The sequence below is a fragment of the Cyprinodon variegatus genome, unplaced genomic scaffold (assembly GCF_000732505.1).
Source record: "Cyprinodon variegatus isolate N-32 unplaced genomic scaffold, C_variegatus-1.0 Scaffold669, whole genome shotgun sequence".
NCBI lineage: Eukaryota > Metazoa > Chordata > Actinopteri > Cyprinodontiformes > Cyprinodontidae > Cyprinodon > Cyprinodon variegatus.
Window position 1 is genome coordinate 363,048 of NW_015151122.1, and position 18,368 is coordinate 381,415.

Below are 18,368 nucleotides of genomic sequence, written 5' to 3' on the forward strand. Positions count from 1 at the left end.
CGAGGTAATATACAGTCTTAGTGCCTTAAATGGAGGGAGCTAAAGAACAAACCTCCTCATCAGTAGCAGAGCTGCTTGGTGTCTCCGCCAGCAAAGTGCTGCACATATATCATCATTAAGCTTTCACACACATGGCAAAGCCTCACTAGCCTCACTTTAAATGTATTTGCGAGCCACGTGGTGTGATTGTTTATCGGCTCACAGATAATCAACTTTGGCCTTTCGTTTGCAGACGAGCGGAGTTATAAAACCTCATTTAGAACTGCAAGCCTAGATCCCGTAAGCGGTTACTGCACCATGTAAAATGATCAAAATACCTCATTCAGTGACCTTGAGGTCCTTCTTCTGCAACCGCTATGCTTAGAAACAGTTTCACTATTTCAGCTGAAGGCGGATTGTAACAGGGTTGTGTAAATATTTTAGAGCCACTGTACACATATAAAAACTGAGACCAAAAAATGACCAATGAACATTATTTGTTTGGATTTTTAAAATAAATAGAGAATCAAGTCATTCTTATCTCGTTAACCAATATATTAATTTCAAACCTGTACATTAAATTCTTTTTTATGTCTGTTCTTTTATGAGCAGGGTGATCTGCACTTAGATATATCAGTTCTGTGTTGCAATACAATTGTTTTATCTGTACAATCTTTTCTTTTTTGATTGGGGTGGGATTTAGGTTGGTATGAGCAGAATGCTGCAGGTCTTCCAAGTTATCCTAGAAAGGAAGCAGTGTTTTTAAAAGACTTTAAGGTACTTATATTACAAATGTATATATGTATGAGATGCCAATTCACAATACACATCATCTGAAGGCAGTTTGAAAGAACATTTTGATAAAAAGCTATTTTTTTTAAGTTTAGTTAAAACATGCCTAAGTTAATTGAAATGGTTGCTTTCATTGTTCCAGCCAGCTATAGGAACTGTGTGTATCTCAGCATAAAATATTGTTTATATCCAGATTTGTGCTTCCACCAGATCCCCTTAGTGGTTCAATGCGCACTCAGTTTCCTGTCAAACACCTTACCTGGATGACTTTTTTTTTTTTTGGTATAACAATTTTAAAACCTCGAATGAACTGAATCTTTTCACCTTCTAAAGCTTTCCTTTAAGGGTTCTCATTGCGTCCATGCAAAATGTCATTTTTGAGGCTTTAAACTCCCTGAAACTATAAGAACGAGAAAAAGTTTCAAAGAAAAGTTAAATTGATAATGAATTCCCTGCTCCTCAAAGAGGAAGGATAAAAAGTTCTTCAGAGAAGAATTTTAGCATAAGATAGAACATAAAGTGAAGACATCAAGTCATTTTTTTATCATTTCATTAAAAGTGAAATTGTTTAAAATTTCTATGTGATCAACTAAAGATGCCTTGCAGCATTCTGCCTCAGTGTCTGCTCATTCTACTCCAACAGATAATAATGAAGCACTCCTGAAGAAATTATGTCTTTTAATTTTGCAAATTCAGAAACAACATGGGTACATTGAGTTCTAGACATTGATGTGAAATCATAACGTCTGAACGGCTGCAGTAATATAATTTTATACTTAGTCTGACTTGCAGCTAGGGGTGTAAATCACACCCATCAAGGCGATTCGATTCAGTATCGATTTCCTGACCCAACGATTCGATTATTTTCGATACTCAAGAATACACCACGATNAAAAATTTGTTTTGCTCATACTTTATGTTCTCCGGGGCCAGGTTGTCAGGGCAAGAGCCTCAGTAGATACTCCCAGTATGTCCTGGGTTGTACTTTGGGCCTCCTCCTAATGGGATGTGCCTGAAACACCTCCATAGGGAGGCATTCAGGGTGTATCCAAAATTCCATTCAGTTTAAAAATACTTTATTAATCCCAAAGGGTAATTAAATGTTGCAGCAAGTGACACTTTGTTGCTTTTAAAATATCTTTTGAGGAGGATGTTCACTGTTGCCCATAATCTTATTCACTTTATGAAGAATTCTTTGTGAATCTCCAGAGGTTCCAGAGAAGTTCCTAGAACACAGCCAGGCTTCTTAATTAGATTGTTGAGCATTTTTAAGTGCTCTGATATTGTTAACTCAGCATATGAGAGAGGACGAGATTGCATTCCCCACAACAGAGTTTAGAAGATATGCAGCTTCTTGTTGCAAACATCAAAGGAGTTAAGCTCCCATAGGAAGTACAGTCTGATCTGTGTTTTTCTTGTTGACTGCTTCACAGTTGCGCCTCCAGTTGAGTTGTTGTCCAGGTGAACACCAAGGTATTTATACTCCTCCATCACCTCAGCATCTTCTCCCATGATGTGAACATGATTGAAACTGTCCCTGCTTCTTCTGAAAACTACAATCATCCCCTTGTTTTCAGGATCAGATGATTGTTTCCGCACCATACTACAAAGCAGTTCACAGGCTCTCTGTACTCAACATCTTGTCCATTTTTGATGTACCCAATGAATGCAGAGTCATCTGAGTATTTCTGCAGATGACAGAACTCTTGTGCTGAAGGTCAGAGGTGAAGAGAGTTAAAAGGAATGGAGAGAGTACTGTCACCTGTGGTGCTCCTGTAGTGCCGCCTACTTTAGTCATTTTTGAAACAAACTGCAAAGTGTTTCGAGCACACCCAAGTCACATGACCACTGCAAAAGCAAGGCCCATTACATCACACTTTTTGTCTTATATTTTTATTTGTCTTGCTTATGTGATCTGTCTCTAATGTCACTATTTTTACAGTGTGCCTGTCTGTTTTCCTTTTTTGTGTGCAAACAAAAAATGAAAATCAGAGTATTTTAAACAATATAACCAGGTTTTATAAATGGCTTAATGATTATATTCCCAGCATTCTGTTACAGCGAGCTTAAAGTTCCAAAACTGGAAGCCAAGACCTTTTGACTCGCATTTGGGGTTTTTACGGACTCCTTCAGCATCCAACTAATTCCTCATTTTTGTTTGTCTGCTCTGAGGTCACATATATTTACCAGGCCTGTTCTAGTTATTCCATTGAAATGCACAAACGTCACCATGCAAGGCAAAAAAGGTTGTCCATAATTGAAAGTGTGACATTGAGAAAGCAGGACAAGAAGGTAATCAATGCTCATGCCTGGTGTTTAAACCTGAATCTATTCTGCCCCCTAGTGTCAACAACAGTTTATGTCCGTCCAAAAATGGAGTAAAGAATTTGAAATGGTCAGCAACATTTAACTGAAGCTAAAGTTTCTATAAGATGCACTGAAATAGTCTGACCTTTGACCCTAAAAACTGTTGATTTGTGGAAATGTGAGCACCATCGTTTCTACAGCACTGGGGAGCCTGACTTAGAACTGATATCTCAGATAACAATAAAAAACAAATTTTTTAAAGATTTAATAGGACAAAATGCTTATCTGATTAATTAAAAAATAATCCAGTAACTGATTAGTTTAAAAAAAACTATAGGGTAAATATTTCTGGTTTTAATCCAATCAATACTTTTTAAAGTCATATAATTTCTTAATAATATTTTTTTTTGTTTTCTAAAGGCTGCAATTGGACAATTGCAACTGGACAAGTTGAGTTATTTTTATTCTCTCTTAAAATAGCAACTAAACATCATAAATGTGAAGATTTTAAGTTTGCTGAGGAAGAGATTACAGAATTGACAAAGGAGTGCTTCACTGATTCTGTCAGTAAAGACAAATTGTTCTGTAGATTTCATGTTTTTGAACAAATAGATAGCTGAAGATTTGGGTCAATAATTTTACACAATGTGTTTTTCTGCTGTTATAACACAGACAATCTTTATTTTATAATCTTATCAAAGGCCAAGAACAGACATGTTACAGTGATCGCAGTACTTGAGGCCCACTTTGTGGACAATTATAACTAAAAGGTTTTAAATTCTCAGTCACATGTGTTACCAAATTCCTCAGATGTAACGAGCAGCTCTCACTCCTATGAACAAACAAAAAGAAAAACTTTCAGCCTGTATCTATTAGCTAGGTTTGTTTTTAGATGTTTATTTGTGATCTTTTTGGAAGCACATCAAGTCCATTGAATTCCTTTAGATCATGTTGGAAAAGTGATATCAAATTGATTAGAAAATGATTGGTTCAATTAGAGGTCCACCTTAAGTCATATAAGTCTGTCATACTTAAAAAGGAGCCTAAGCAAAAGTCAAATTGAAGTCCCGTTTGTTTCATTTTTATTTATTTGTCTTGTTTCCTCATTGAGAAAACAATGAAAAAGTCCTATCTGAAAGGCAGAAAACTCAGAAACAAGCTGCAGAAATGAGATCCCTCCATGGGTGACACTAATGAGACCAATCATCCAAGGGAGCTCAGAACAGAGAACTCCCTGCTTAGGGTTTATAGGAACAAACAAGTCAAAAATTATTATTAATTACACCAGAAGATTTGGGTCTTAAATAGTCTTTCGCAAAATGCTCTGTTTTTACATGTGATACTGGTTTAATGTTTTAATGCATGTAAGAAATACCTGCTTTTGAAAGAAACGTTATGCGATAACTAACAATAACTTAAAATCTAAATCTGCCAGTGGTCCAGATAAATTTGGGCTTGACTTTTTTATTTTTTATGGACTGATCACCATAGATTGCATTAATATCAGATTATATAGCTGATTCCTTTGTTTCTGTTGTTGAGATCCTTCCGTGGGTGCACTGGCTTGTTGGTCCCTTTATGTTGAGGGTTGATGTGCTACATCAGGCTAAACGTCAACTTGCTCTTAGTCCAACACACCACTGGTAGGCAGTAGCACAAATCCCACTTTTCTCACAAACGGGAACAATTCCAAACTGGGGCCTATCTAGAAGAGTGGAGGAGACGGTGTCCTCCGCTCTTCACCTGAGCCTGGCACACATGGAGGGAAAGAACACCCACGTGCGGAGGCTGTTTCTGGACTTTAGCCCAGCTTTAAACACCATCATCCCACAGCCTCTGATAGGAAAACTGGAACAGCTGGGCTTCAATATAGCTGTCTGCAATTGGCTGTTAGACTTCCTCACAAACAGACCTCAGACAGAACACCTCTGATATCATCACCCTAAGTACAGGCTCCCCTCAGGGCTGTGTCCTGAGCCCCCTGCTGTTCACTCTGATGACACTTGACTTCCGGTTCACCACCGATCACGTTGTGAATTTTGCAGACGACACCAGAGCGGTGGGCCTCATCAGAGATGACAACCACCAGAACTACAGAGAGGAGGTGGAGCAGCTGAAGGACTGGTGTAGAGACAACAGCCTGATCCTGAATGTGGAGAAGATGAAGGAGATCATTGTTAACTTCAGGGAGAACCGGCCTTACCACGCTCCACTGCTCATCAACAGCTCAGCTGTAGAGGTGGTCAGCAGCACCAAATTCCTGGGGGTGTACATCACAGACACCCTCAGCTGTAATGTAAACACCACCTCATGTGGAGGATGAGGAGAGCCCACCTACCCCCACCCATCCTCACCACCTTCTAGAGAAGCACCATAGAGAGCGTTCTGACCAGCTGTCTCACTGTGTGGAGGCTGCAGCACCGCAGATTGGAAGAAGGAGAGGAGAGTGGTGAGAATAGCAGAGAGGATAATCGGGGCTCCTCTTCCCTCCATAAAAGACATTTCATCCCTGTGCTGTATGTCCTGAGCCCGTAACATCATCAATGACCCCTCAAACCACCACCATGGACTATTCTCCCTGCTGCCCTCAGGGAAGAGGCTTCAAAGCTTCAACACAGGTCCAGCAGATTCCAGACCAGCTTCTTCCCCACTGCTATTAGACTGCTGAATGTTAAATAAAATAAAATAAAATAAAAAAACTGAATGTTGGAAAAACTGTAAATCATATCTCAGTCCTATGTTTATGTTTGATCACCATGTTTACATTTGATCACTGCTGGACTTTAAGGAATGGAAATGTCTTGAAAGCTGTACAAAACGAAATTTCGTTTTGTATACGCTCTGTGTGTACAAAATGACAATAACGTTTGTCTAAGTCTAAGTTGTAAACAAAGTGGCGGGTGTGTCTTAGGTCACGAATCCCAACGGGGAAAAAAGGGAAGATAGCTGATGAGAAGAAACGCTTAAAGGAAGATTGGACCGAATTGTTTGCTTTCATTACCAACGTGGAAGGATTGCCTGCATGATTGCTTTGTAACAAGTTGACATAAAAAGAGTAATTTGGAAAGGCATTTCCAGGGAAAGTGTGATAAATATTCAGCCAACCACCAAGTTGGGAGTGAGAAAAAATGTTCTGCAATTGCAAAACTTCTGGATAAATTACAGGAGTGCAAAGATAGATTTGAGAAGTGGATTGCATCTCCAAACTCCACTACTGCTGCTAGTTTTGTTGCAAGCATGGAAAACCATTCACAGATCGAACAGGTAGCGCTCTGATGCAGGTATTTGAACTTTCTTCCATTTGAACAGTTTGGGTTTGCAGACACATGACTCCTAGATTCATGGTTTTGACTGTGGGAGAAAACTTAAGTACCTTTTGAAAACCCTTGCATGTACAAAAACAGCAATCTGACTCCACAAATAAAAACCAGTGTTGGGATCACAAATTTGCTGTGAGGAAACATTGCCAAGCCCTATGTGAACAATATCTGACTAATTCAATTTATTGTTAAGCTTGAATGTACCATACATTTTTTGGCTTAACTTAAACTTTCATTTCAAAAAGTTTCTGATCCTAGAAATTGTGTCTTTTTACTGTGCTTTTGTTCACAGTTATTTCATATTGATCAATTTCTTATGATTGCATCTATAAGATTCTAAACAGGCACCATCCTACATTTGCCTGTCATATTGTGCATTAGTACCCATGCTAATGCTCACTCACAATGCAAGCCTGTCAGTCAGACATTTATATTGCTATTTTCAATTACCTCTAATGATCAATAAAATAAACCATCTCCAGCACATTTTTCTAAAATCTTATGTATCTAAACATTTATTTGGATTAGGTAACTTTAGGTGCATCCTAAACTACAGCCCTTTTGTTTTGTTGCTAAAATGTAATTTTGAATACAGTTCTGACACAGTTCTGCACATGGCACCCATTCATTTTTTTTTTTGCTGATGTCCGCTTTTTTATTGAAAGAACATAGGCAACCTTACTTGCACTGTTGTTATCAGCCACACCTGCACAACAGAAACCAATCAGCACTGAGATTCAGCACACACCTCACATCCCCCCATCGAACTCAGTCAGGGTTCAGAGGCTAAAATGTTCTCTTGTTTTGCAGGGATGTTAGCATGTTAGTTTTTCTTATGTCATTATCACCATCTGAACTTTGATCGTACTTGATAAAACTGGTAGGAATCATAACGAAAACAACTACAGAAGGAAAGTCAGGTTAATGTACAGCAAGAGCAGTGCTGATGAAGCGTATAGTTAGATGTAAACAGTAGTTTTGACATTTTTGGAGCCTTTTCTTTTGTGTATTTTTTGTTTTTCTGTTTTAAAAAGATGGGGCAAATTTGAAAGGGTTTGTAAAAATATAAGTTCACTATAAAGATATTTATGATACACTTTATATACTGTAGAGAGTAAACCTTATTAACTTTATGTGATTAGAATTAATTAATGCACGCATTAAACAAGCTTATGAATATAACAAATATACTTTAAATTCTATAGCACCTCTATAGTGAACAACCTTATTGCACCAAATGATGTGAATTTTCTAGTTCTTCTTTTTTGAAAGACATTTTTAGCTAGTTTATTATGCCCTAAGACTCACTATTTATTCTGCCAACACACATAATAACAATTGTAAATGTCTTAAGACATTGTGGTGTCTCTCTGTTATCCAAATATGATACATTTTTGCTACTAAAATTATTAAGGTGCATCTTAAGATGTTTACTATTCTGTAGTTGATTAAGGAAATTATATAAAGGTGATCTGTCTATGGCTCTACGGAAGCCCAGATTGGTTTAATAGCAGCTTTCTGCTGGTCTGCCCTATTGACTCTGTTGTCTCTCATCTTCATCTTGGCAACATTTTCTTAGTGACTAAGGCCAGATCAGTTTGCTGGGCTGTCAAGAACTATGTTATTGTGATCATTCAATGTAGCACTTTGAGATTTGAAGTCAAATGTAAAGTGTGTTACAAATAAAATTCATTATCATTATTATTATTATTATCATTAAGAATTAAATCAGTCAAGGTTTTCAGCAACGCCCTATGTGCTCTAACTGTTCATGGTAAGCAGCTGCACCAACTCCAGCAGAGGACATGGCCCCACAAATCATTTGTGGACTTTCATGGCCACCCACTTTACCTCAGGCCACTTAAACTTTGCGCCTCTACAATCTATCTCCCTTCAGACTCTGGGTACTTGATTTTTTTGTTTGTTTGTTTGTGTTTAAGGATTTTTGTGTATCAGGACTGAAAGTTCTGCTAATATTGATTTTTAGGAGATGGAAACCTGTTGCGGTGGAGTTGGGGATGTGTAAAGGAGGTGCTTACACTGAAAGAAATAATGCAAACATTTTTGACATTTACTTTATCATATAATTAAATCAATTAATTAATTGAACTTTATTGATCTCACATTGGAAAAATGTACCTCTGCATTTAACCTGTTCCCATGGGGAGCAGTGGGCTGCCATCGTGCGACACCCAGAGAGCAGTGTGAGGTTAAGCGTCTTGCTCAGAGACAAGTGGTGTAAAAAATACACACATTTGTAACTTAAGTAGAAGTATAATAATGCAGTTTAAAAACATTCTTGTATCAGCTTGACCGCTTTACTCAATAAAAGTAAAAAAGTATGTGCTCCAAAAACTACTTAAAGTATAAAAGTATAAAGTAACATTTAAAAAAAACAGCCAGATGCCATTATATGAATTGAAAGCTCAATTTTTAAACTATTTAGAAACAATTCTTTGAGATAGGGCCAAGGATGTGGGGGGTCTTGTTGGTCTCAGTCTCCATCTCACGATACACTCTCGCCTGTGTCCAACCTTTCAGACACTTCGACATCATTTTTCTGAATCCGACATTGTAGCATGGTATAGACAATTTGGCTTTGCAGTTTGAAGAACACCAGCTTACTTCTGATGATTTCCTTTGGTGTCAACATAAATTTGACGAATAGCTAACCAATGAGTGTTTGCGTTATATGACTCATCCAATTACACTAGTTTTGACTAGATAAGGATGGCGCCAAAGATCTGCATTGGATGGCGCACATGACGTGAAATAAATATTTATAAATATTCAACCGAAGCCAAGAGTAATGAGTAATGTTTGTTTTAAAAATGTAAGGAATAGAAAATACAGATACTTGTGTGAAAATGTAATGAGTAGAAGTCAGAAGTAGAAAACAATAAGTAATGGAGTAAAGTATAGATACCTAAAAGGTGTACTTAGGTACAAGTTACAAAGTAATTGTACTACGTTACTTGAAACCTCTGTCAGAGACCGAGAGCTGCAGACTGTGGGAGTGGGGCTCCAACAGTCTGCAGCTCAGTATTCCAAGCTCTATGCCCTAACCACTAGGGTATATATTTATATATATTTATAATTTAACTGTCTTTATTCATGTTAGCAGTGTACAACATAAAACAATTGTGTTAAAGTAAGTTAATATGCCAAAAACAATTACATTTGTAGTAGTTGATTTCTGTAACTGGTATTGCCAAGTCCTAAACACATCAGTGTTTGTTGCTTCCCACTCTGACTCCACTTCTCAGTCTTATATGGGATATGGTTCATAATCCTCACAAGGCTTTTCTGTTTCTACCTCCTTTCTTAGATACAGGCGACTGTGCACACCAAATATCTTTAGAAATTACATTTTGTGGCTCACCCACTTTAAAAAGGATGTCTCCTACTGTCTCCATGTCCATCCCATAATCATGTAAGACAAAAAAAAAATAAAACTTTAGGTATACAAATACAACTTTTTTTAATCTATGTAGTATTCTAATACATAACAGTCTCCTACATTTGTGTGGAACCTATTTGCAAATAAAGAAAACATGTATCAATCGGTGCAACTTTTTGATATATATATATATATATATATATATATATATGAAAGAAATAAAAAATATAAACACTTACTTTTGCATCTCATTAAAAGGGATTTTAAACCAAAGGATGTAAACCAATATTTTACAAAATACACATTTGTAACAAAAATAGAGGGTTGCAAATTATTTTGACATGAGAATGACTGGAAAACACACCAGAAAGCTTTAACAACTTAAACAGCTGCCCTTTACATTAAAATTTCTCACATGTTTCCCTAAAGCAATGTTTAAAACCAAATATTTAAACAATATGAGGGAGTAGACATATGAGTGAATAGACACTATGAATCTGATCTTCAAAGACTCAAATAAAAAAAGCACTAAATTACATGTGCATTTTTTTTTTCATGCAATAAACAGGCTTCTTGCGGGTGATCTATAAAGATTTCTGTGCAGATATTAAGACATAGAAACCCATTAAAAATGAGCAGATTGCATGGTCTACTGGCAGTAGGGAGTGGCTGTAAAAGAAAGATAAGGTTCAAAGCCGTGGAGCAGAAGGTGATACTTATATATATTCTTTTTAATTATGACAATACAAAACACAGTATGTAGTGCGCTTCATAGCCCATCTAAAAATACTAAGAACAAAATTAAAGGAAAACTTGAACATAACTGTTATTCCTGCATGATTATGGAGAAAAATAATATTCTTTTTTTTTTTTTTATAAACATGCCCTTCTATTTAAGTTTTATAATTTTTTTCTATTTGGTTTAATTTTGAAAAGACTGTCTGCAGTCCTTCTGCAAATTCTTTAGTGTGTCATTTTGCACATGACTTTAGGAAAAGATGCTACTGTTGACTTTCTGATTTGAAGAATTGCTTTATACATGGTAAAAGCCACATTTGCATTTCTATAACCAATGGATTTGTGCTGTTTTGTCATTAAAATATCATCTGCATATTGATGAAGGCAAACAAGCAAGTCTGCACATGCTGCAAATGCAAACCACTTTGTACCTTCTTCCAAGATCTGCTCTGTGCATACAAAAATGTTTGCATCTGTTTTAAGACACTCAAACCTGGAAATCAGGCCCATGAGTCCTAACTGGTGTGTATTTTATATTTAGAACAAATATTAAAAACACTTTCATATCTTCTAAAAGCTTTCTTAATTGAAATGAGTTAAACAGATTTTATTTATGCTTTTTTCTAACTTCCTAGCGTGTACAACAGAGGTTTGAAAATCTGTAAGTGTTAGGAACTCAGAGTTCAGCTGCTGGTGAGTTCTGACCTCACTGACCGGAGTCAATATTCAGGGAGCAGCTCTGTGAAATGTGACACAGAGAAAATGTGAGATGCATCATCAGCAATCCAGCACATACGCCTACACAGAAACACTCCCTATGTACTTTACAGTACGCTACCCAATGTCAGAGTAATGAAATATTTCAAACAGTCTGATCCATGAGATCTTGAAGTACAATGTGTCAGGTTATTAAAATGATTACTCCGATAAAACCCTGTAATCTAAACCAAAACAGCTAAGGTCAGCTGATACAACAGAGGTCTGTTTTTTTTTTTCTTTTACTCACCAAGTTAATATTTTGCCAGGGTGAGAACATAATCCTAACTTAAGAGTAGACAGGTAACCCGACTGCTTAATAAATGCAATGACAGCATGATGTTTTATTTAATCCTGGATTCCCCCATGCATCCAACTGTTTTATTATATTAAAACAGAAACATTTATTCCAAAATGATATCCCACAAACCTTGATAAAGTAAGTAAAAAGTTGCACAATCCTTTAAAAAAAACATTAGGAAACTTGAAAGCACTATTTCCGTGATCTGCATACTATAATAGTATGCATGTTTTCAACATAAAACAACCAACAAAATGCTATAATTTTTCTTTCGGTCAGACAGCATATTTTACAGGCTCTTTAAATGCTATAAGACGCATGCACAGCATGAATAAACAGAGTTTGGTTAAAGATTTACTTTTAGGTTGACAGGATGTGCCTGTTAATATTCTTAGCATATAGGACTGTAATTATAGATTACATTTAAAAAAGAAATTGCATAAAATCCAGATCCTGTGACTTCAAATCAAGTCATCAGCCCACCTATAGCAGCCCTTTACCATCATGCTTGATGGTAGGTGTGGGATTTTGTGAGGATTTTTTTGTATATCCTTAAAAACCTGAGTTTCTTTTATCTGTATGTTCATTGATAAACCTTTATTGAAGTGATCCTCTAACTGACTGTGGATTATTTTATCATAGTCTGGTATATTTTGAAGTACAAATCTTAAGGGTCAAAGACATCCACGCACAAAAATCAGTGTTTTCCAGTTTCAGGGAGTCAAACAATGAGACAATATTATACGTTCAAGTATGTTTGAACTGTTCTCACTAACTAAAAATGTCAGCAGTAGTGTCTGTTCTCCATCTATAATAACTTGGCAAGAAGCTGTCATTGCATGTTAATGTTTTCACACTTTTATCTGTTGTTTTGATAAAGAATATGGAAGGTGTTTGTTAATCTCTCCGTTCCATGAAACTATTACAGAACAAACAAAGGTCAAACATGGAGACAAAAAAAATGTCTATTTCTGATATTGTGTAATGGAAACTGTAAATGACCTGACCAATAAATAGAAAAAACCTTTATGTTGAAATATATGAAATAAACCATTTAGATAAATTGAATTAACAACAAATTGTAACCCAAGGCGGAAAAAAAAACCATTTCAATACATACAGAAAATAACGCATTTTAACTTGATTCTTGTTATCAAACAATGCAGTCAGTGTTATTTCTTATTAACATATATTTAAAATTTTGAAACCTAGCAGGTCGCTTCAGGTCATCGACTTGCAGCAGTCCCTCATTCCAAGCATGCATGCAGCGGCAGTGGAGAGGATAATTCCCTTCTAAAGAACTGTTAGTTGTAGATTTTGACCCGATGGGCAAAAGCTGTTTCATTTAGCCTGAAGGAAGACAGCATTTCCCACAAGGAGCAGCACATTGCATGGAAAAAACCTGATCTCCTGGTCCCCTGCAGTTGGATTGCACTACATTTCTGTTTCCAGTGGCTGTGCAAAAGTTGAATAGTGATGAGGTTTTAGCGTGCTGTTAGAATGCCTCAAAGACCTAAAGACCTGGACTCTTTTTTAATTTAATGAGAATAAGACTGAGATCATGGTTTTTAGAGGCACATCTGAGCTACTCTCCATTGATATAGGTTGTCTAACCCAGGACAGGAAATCAATTATTACAAACCTTGGTGGATGATAATTTTAAATTTGATAGCCAGATAAAGTAAGAACTGTAAATAAAAGTTTCTTTCAGTTAAGGCAGTTGGGCAAAAAATAAAGCCTATTCTCTCTAGAGATCATTTAGAGACAATAATCCACACCTTCATCACTACCCGGCTATATTATTGTACTTTATCTGGGGGTTAGTGCCTCCCACATCGCTCAACTCCAGAGAATGCAAAATGCTGCAGCACGTCTTTTATCTAGCACTTGTATATATGAGCACATTACCCCCATTTTAGCCTCACTACACTGGCTCCATGTGCAAGTTATTTTATTTGTTGTTAAGTCGTTCCATCTTATCTTTCTGAGTGATTTCTCTGTGGCAGCTCCAAAAATGTGGAACGACCTTACAATGGTCTTCCTTTCTGTCTGATTTTAAATCGCCTTTAAAAACTCATATCTTTGCCTAGGCTTTCAAAATTATGTGAGATGTTGATTTTAGCCTGTGATAAATTATTTTAAATTATTTTTATTCTATTTTATCATAGGTTTCATATGTGCTGGTTTTCATTTTTTATGCTTTTATGTTTTCATGGTAGTTTTGTTTCGTTTCACTGTACAGCACTTTGGTCCTTTGAGAGATTTTAAAGTGCTTTATAAATAAAGTTGGATTAGAAGTAATTAATGTAATTGTGGTGAAACAATGTCATATGACTATGTTGAAAATAAGAAACCTTTAACTTCTGTTTTGTTCCGTAATCCTTTTTTATTCTCCAAGTCAAAATGATAAAAGAAAGCTAAAACAACAAGATTGGAACTTTGTAACATTTTGGATTACATGACAGCAGTATATGTGCAGCAGCAAAACAAGTACAGATTAACCTGAACACACCATCCAAATACTGAGATACTGTGAGGGGGCCCTCATGCTGTGGAGATCCTATGCTTCAGCAGGGAAAAGGACTATCCCAGAATAGAGGGATGGAGCTAAATACAGGGTAAAAGGAGGAAACCTGCTTTACTTGAAATGTTGGCAAAGTTCAACCTCATGCATGACAACAATGCTGCACTTACAGCCAGAGCTGCAATGGAATGGTTTAGATCAATGCATATGCATGTGATAAATTCCTGACCTAAATCTGGTTAAAAACCTCTCCAACCAGCAGACTGATTGTCAGGTATTGCAAGAAGGGGTGTATTTTAGTCTTTAGTTGTGCAACAAATGTGGAGACACACCCTGAAGACTAATAGCTAATGTAAAAAATTGGGTTAAAAAAAAAAGTTACCTCAGGGAGTAGTACTCTTTGAAGGTACGGCCTTCTTTTGGAGTATTAAATATAGAAGATTTTGAAAAACTATTTCCTCATAATTTTACAGCAAATGAATTATCTGCTCTGCTCTTTATTTTCATTTAGAAAACAACTTTGGAGCTTTTACTACAATCTAGCATAAACAGTAATGGAATATGAAAAACAACTATCACATATTACTTTATTGATTTGGCATGACTTGAATTATTTCTCCCTGCTATGTTTTAAACTCTAAAAAGAAAATGCATCTCCAACTGAAATGAATTGCTTTAAATTGTAACAAGTAACTGAATAGAGTTGATCCAGCTCAGTGTATTTAGTTTATAATTGACAATTTAATTAAAACAAGTTGGGCAAACTTAATTCAATTTCTTTATACCAATTGAAGTATTCATTTAAGTTGATGCTGAATTTTCTTTTTATTTAGACACTTAGAGAACCTTTATTGTCATTTTGTATACACAGAGTGTATACAAAACGAAATTTTGTTCTTCACAACTTTCAGACAGAGAATAAGCAGCTTAGTAGTGAAATGAACATTTCTATTCCATAAAGTGCAGCAGCAATCAAACATAGACAGTGTGGGAGAAAAAAACATGGTGCAAAAACACATTGATATGGAAGTTCAGAGCATTAAATATAAATATAAATGCAATATTTTGGTCTGGTGTTATCAGTGTGACGCAGAATCTGGTACATGATTTAGAGTTTCTTTTTTTTTTTTTTTCAGCAGTTGTTGGAAGTGAATCAAATACTGAATGAGGTGACCAGAGGATTTTTTGGGACTGGAATGATGGTGGAAGACTTAAAGCATGCCGGCACAATGGATTGGTCCAGCGAGGTGTTAAAAGTGTCTGTGAGGATAGTAGCCAGCTGACCTGCACATGTCTTAAACAACTGCCCAGGTATGTTATCGAGGCCTGGGGCCTTTCTTGAGTTGACTCTCCTCAAAGTTTTCCTCAATTCTGCTATGTCAAGGTTGAGTGCCTCCTCCGCCTGGTGTGGAATTGCTTTCATTGCTGGAGTGCCATTTAGTGCCTCAAACCTTCCAAAGAAGCTTTTTAGTTCATTTAGGAAGTTGCATCAGCTGCACCGACCGGGAGGGAGGGTGTGTTGTAGTCTGTTATCGCCCGTATGCCTTGCCACATCCTCCTGGTGTTGCTGGTGTCATGGAATAGATCCTGGATTTTCTGGCTGTGGTTCTGCTGTCATGCGCTGTCTAACGATTTTAGAGCACATAAGTTCTTCCTAATTTTTGTTTGCCTGTGGTTTGACTTATGTGGAGCAAAGTGGGAATTTTCCTTAATTTCTTTATCTTTAAACATTAACTCCAACTATTTTAAACAATAGGTTAACAGAGCAGTTAACCTTTAACTGGCCTGGGTCTATTAAGCCCCTTGGCTTTAACAGAGCTGGGCTGCAACTATTTGTTTCTAAGAATTATTTAATTGATATTTTGATATTAATTCAGCCTCAGGACTTTGGAAAGACAGTGAAATACAAAGGCATTATGCATTAGCTCTGTGTATTTATGCAGATATCAATTTAGAAATGCTTCGAAAGGACAGAAATAGAAAAAACAAAACAAATCTAATTTAAATCAAACAGTGCACAGATAATTGATTCAATGAATCAATTAGTAAAGTATTTACATTTTTGTTTTAATCATAAAAACAGACAGAATCTGTTCTTTCGTGTCTGGAATATTGTTTAGTTTCACAATAAGAACAAGCTTTGCTTCCAGGTGTGAAATTAGAAATTCTGGGGAACACAGTCCAGTATGGATAATGCTACTGTGTTGGGTGCTTTCAGATTTTTGTAAAATTCCACATAAATGAATGCTGCTAAAAGGTACCTGAATCCTAGTTAAATCCTAGTTATATAGATTTGTGTTCCCTGAAAGTGCTGTAAGTCATAGCAATATAGATCATGTTTTTATGTTTATAGATAATATATTTAATTTTCTATGTATTTTATTGATTAATAAGGTTAATTGATAAGGAAAATTTATAGATGTTATTTTAAAAATATGTCACACAACACACCCCATGCCGTCTCATTTAATCACAGAGACAACCAGCAAATTCACATTAGAGAAACAAAATAAGCAAAACCTTAATAAACCATTAAATAAACCTTAATAAATTGATCTGAAAAATAAATAATTATTTTTCTCCTTAGAATAAAATAATCATAAATTATGCACCTAAAACACAGTGACAGCGATCCCCCACCATGGACTGTTCTCCCTGCTGCCCTCTGGGAAAAGGCTTTGCAGCATTTGCTGCAGGACCAGTAGATTCTGCAACAGCTTTTTCCTGGCTGCCATAAGACTGTTAAATTGTTGAAAACTGTTGAAAACATCATACTTGCACTACATGACTAACCTTCAAATACCTTTAACTATAACTCAACTCAGTGTTTTCATTGCTTTTTTACTTGCTTTTGCACTGCTATTAACCTTCCACATCAATGTCTTTAGCACCATGTCTCTCCTACACTGTTTACTTTTGATCACTGCACTTTATAAGTGGAAATGTTTATTTCAGTGCTAAGCTGCTCATTCAATGTCAAAAAGCTGTATGAATCAAAATGTGAATACATAATGACAATAAAGTTTGTCTAAGTCTAATGGACCTGTTTCTTTCTTTCTCTAAGTATAAATTATTGGCAAATTTTCTTACTTGCCAGTTCACAACAAATACAGTTATTTCAAGAAACTTGTAATCAATTATCTTTTTATATATATATATATATATGTATAGTGTATGTCTTTGCACTGCCTGGAGAGCAAAACAAGATTTTAGATCAGTACTTATTTTTCCATCTAAGCTGTTTTGTGACATCTTCGTGGGAGTTTTAACCCCAGTCTGGGTCAGTTTCAGTCTGTTCCCATGGATGTGTGAATTTTTTTTCAGTTTCAGTGGTTTAAATATTTGTCGGCCTTCCTCTACTTTCCTTTGCCTCAGGAGTTGACTCAATTGAAATTTATTTTCAGACACTCAGCTGGTCCTTCTTAGTTACCAGAAGGGTCTAAAACAAGGGAAAACATTTCATTGCTTCCTGTAAAAATGTTTAGAGATGATCAGATTACAGACATGATCCCTTATTAAAATGTACAACTGAAATGAGTTTTTTTTTTTTTTTTTTGTGGCGTTTTGTGACACACTGTGTCTAATCAGTCGGGTAAGTGACAGAAGATGATACTTGCCAGACAGCTGCTTGATTGTTTAATGTGTCTGTTGTTATTTGCATGATGTATTAATCAGTTTTTCCCTTACCAAATCCAAAAAAACAGGAGACATGTTTTCAAATGTGTTTTTCCTTTTCTTGTTTTATCATTAGGATTAAGGTTAGGGGGTTAGGAATTGCCACTGCATTGCAATCAGCTGAGCTTCTACTATTGAACCACCTTTTACAAATTAGACTTATAATTTAAAGTCAAACTTATTGTCTTTATTATTTGATAAATTATTCAAATTAAGGATGGCATTTTCTATTTAAAAATAAGCTGTAGATCATCACGTGTCTTAGATATTTGAGGTTTCAAGGTGATTTTTTTTTTTTTTTTTTACTTTTGCTTTGACAATGTATTAACTTTGTTTGACAGAGTTCTATGCAAAAACATTTTCAAACAGCAACTTCATTTATTTTTACCAGTGCATCTTTAAAAATATGTTTTTATGCTATCAGTTTAAGTCAGGGAATTAATACTAAACTTTAGTTAAAAATCTTTGGGAACTGAAACATTCAGTTCAGCTGAGCTGAGTCGAATGATCCGGATCTCAAACAGGAGCCGGAAGTCCCATCCTCATTAACAGAAATGCTCTTTCCTCCGTTCAGCT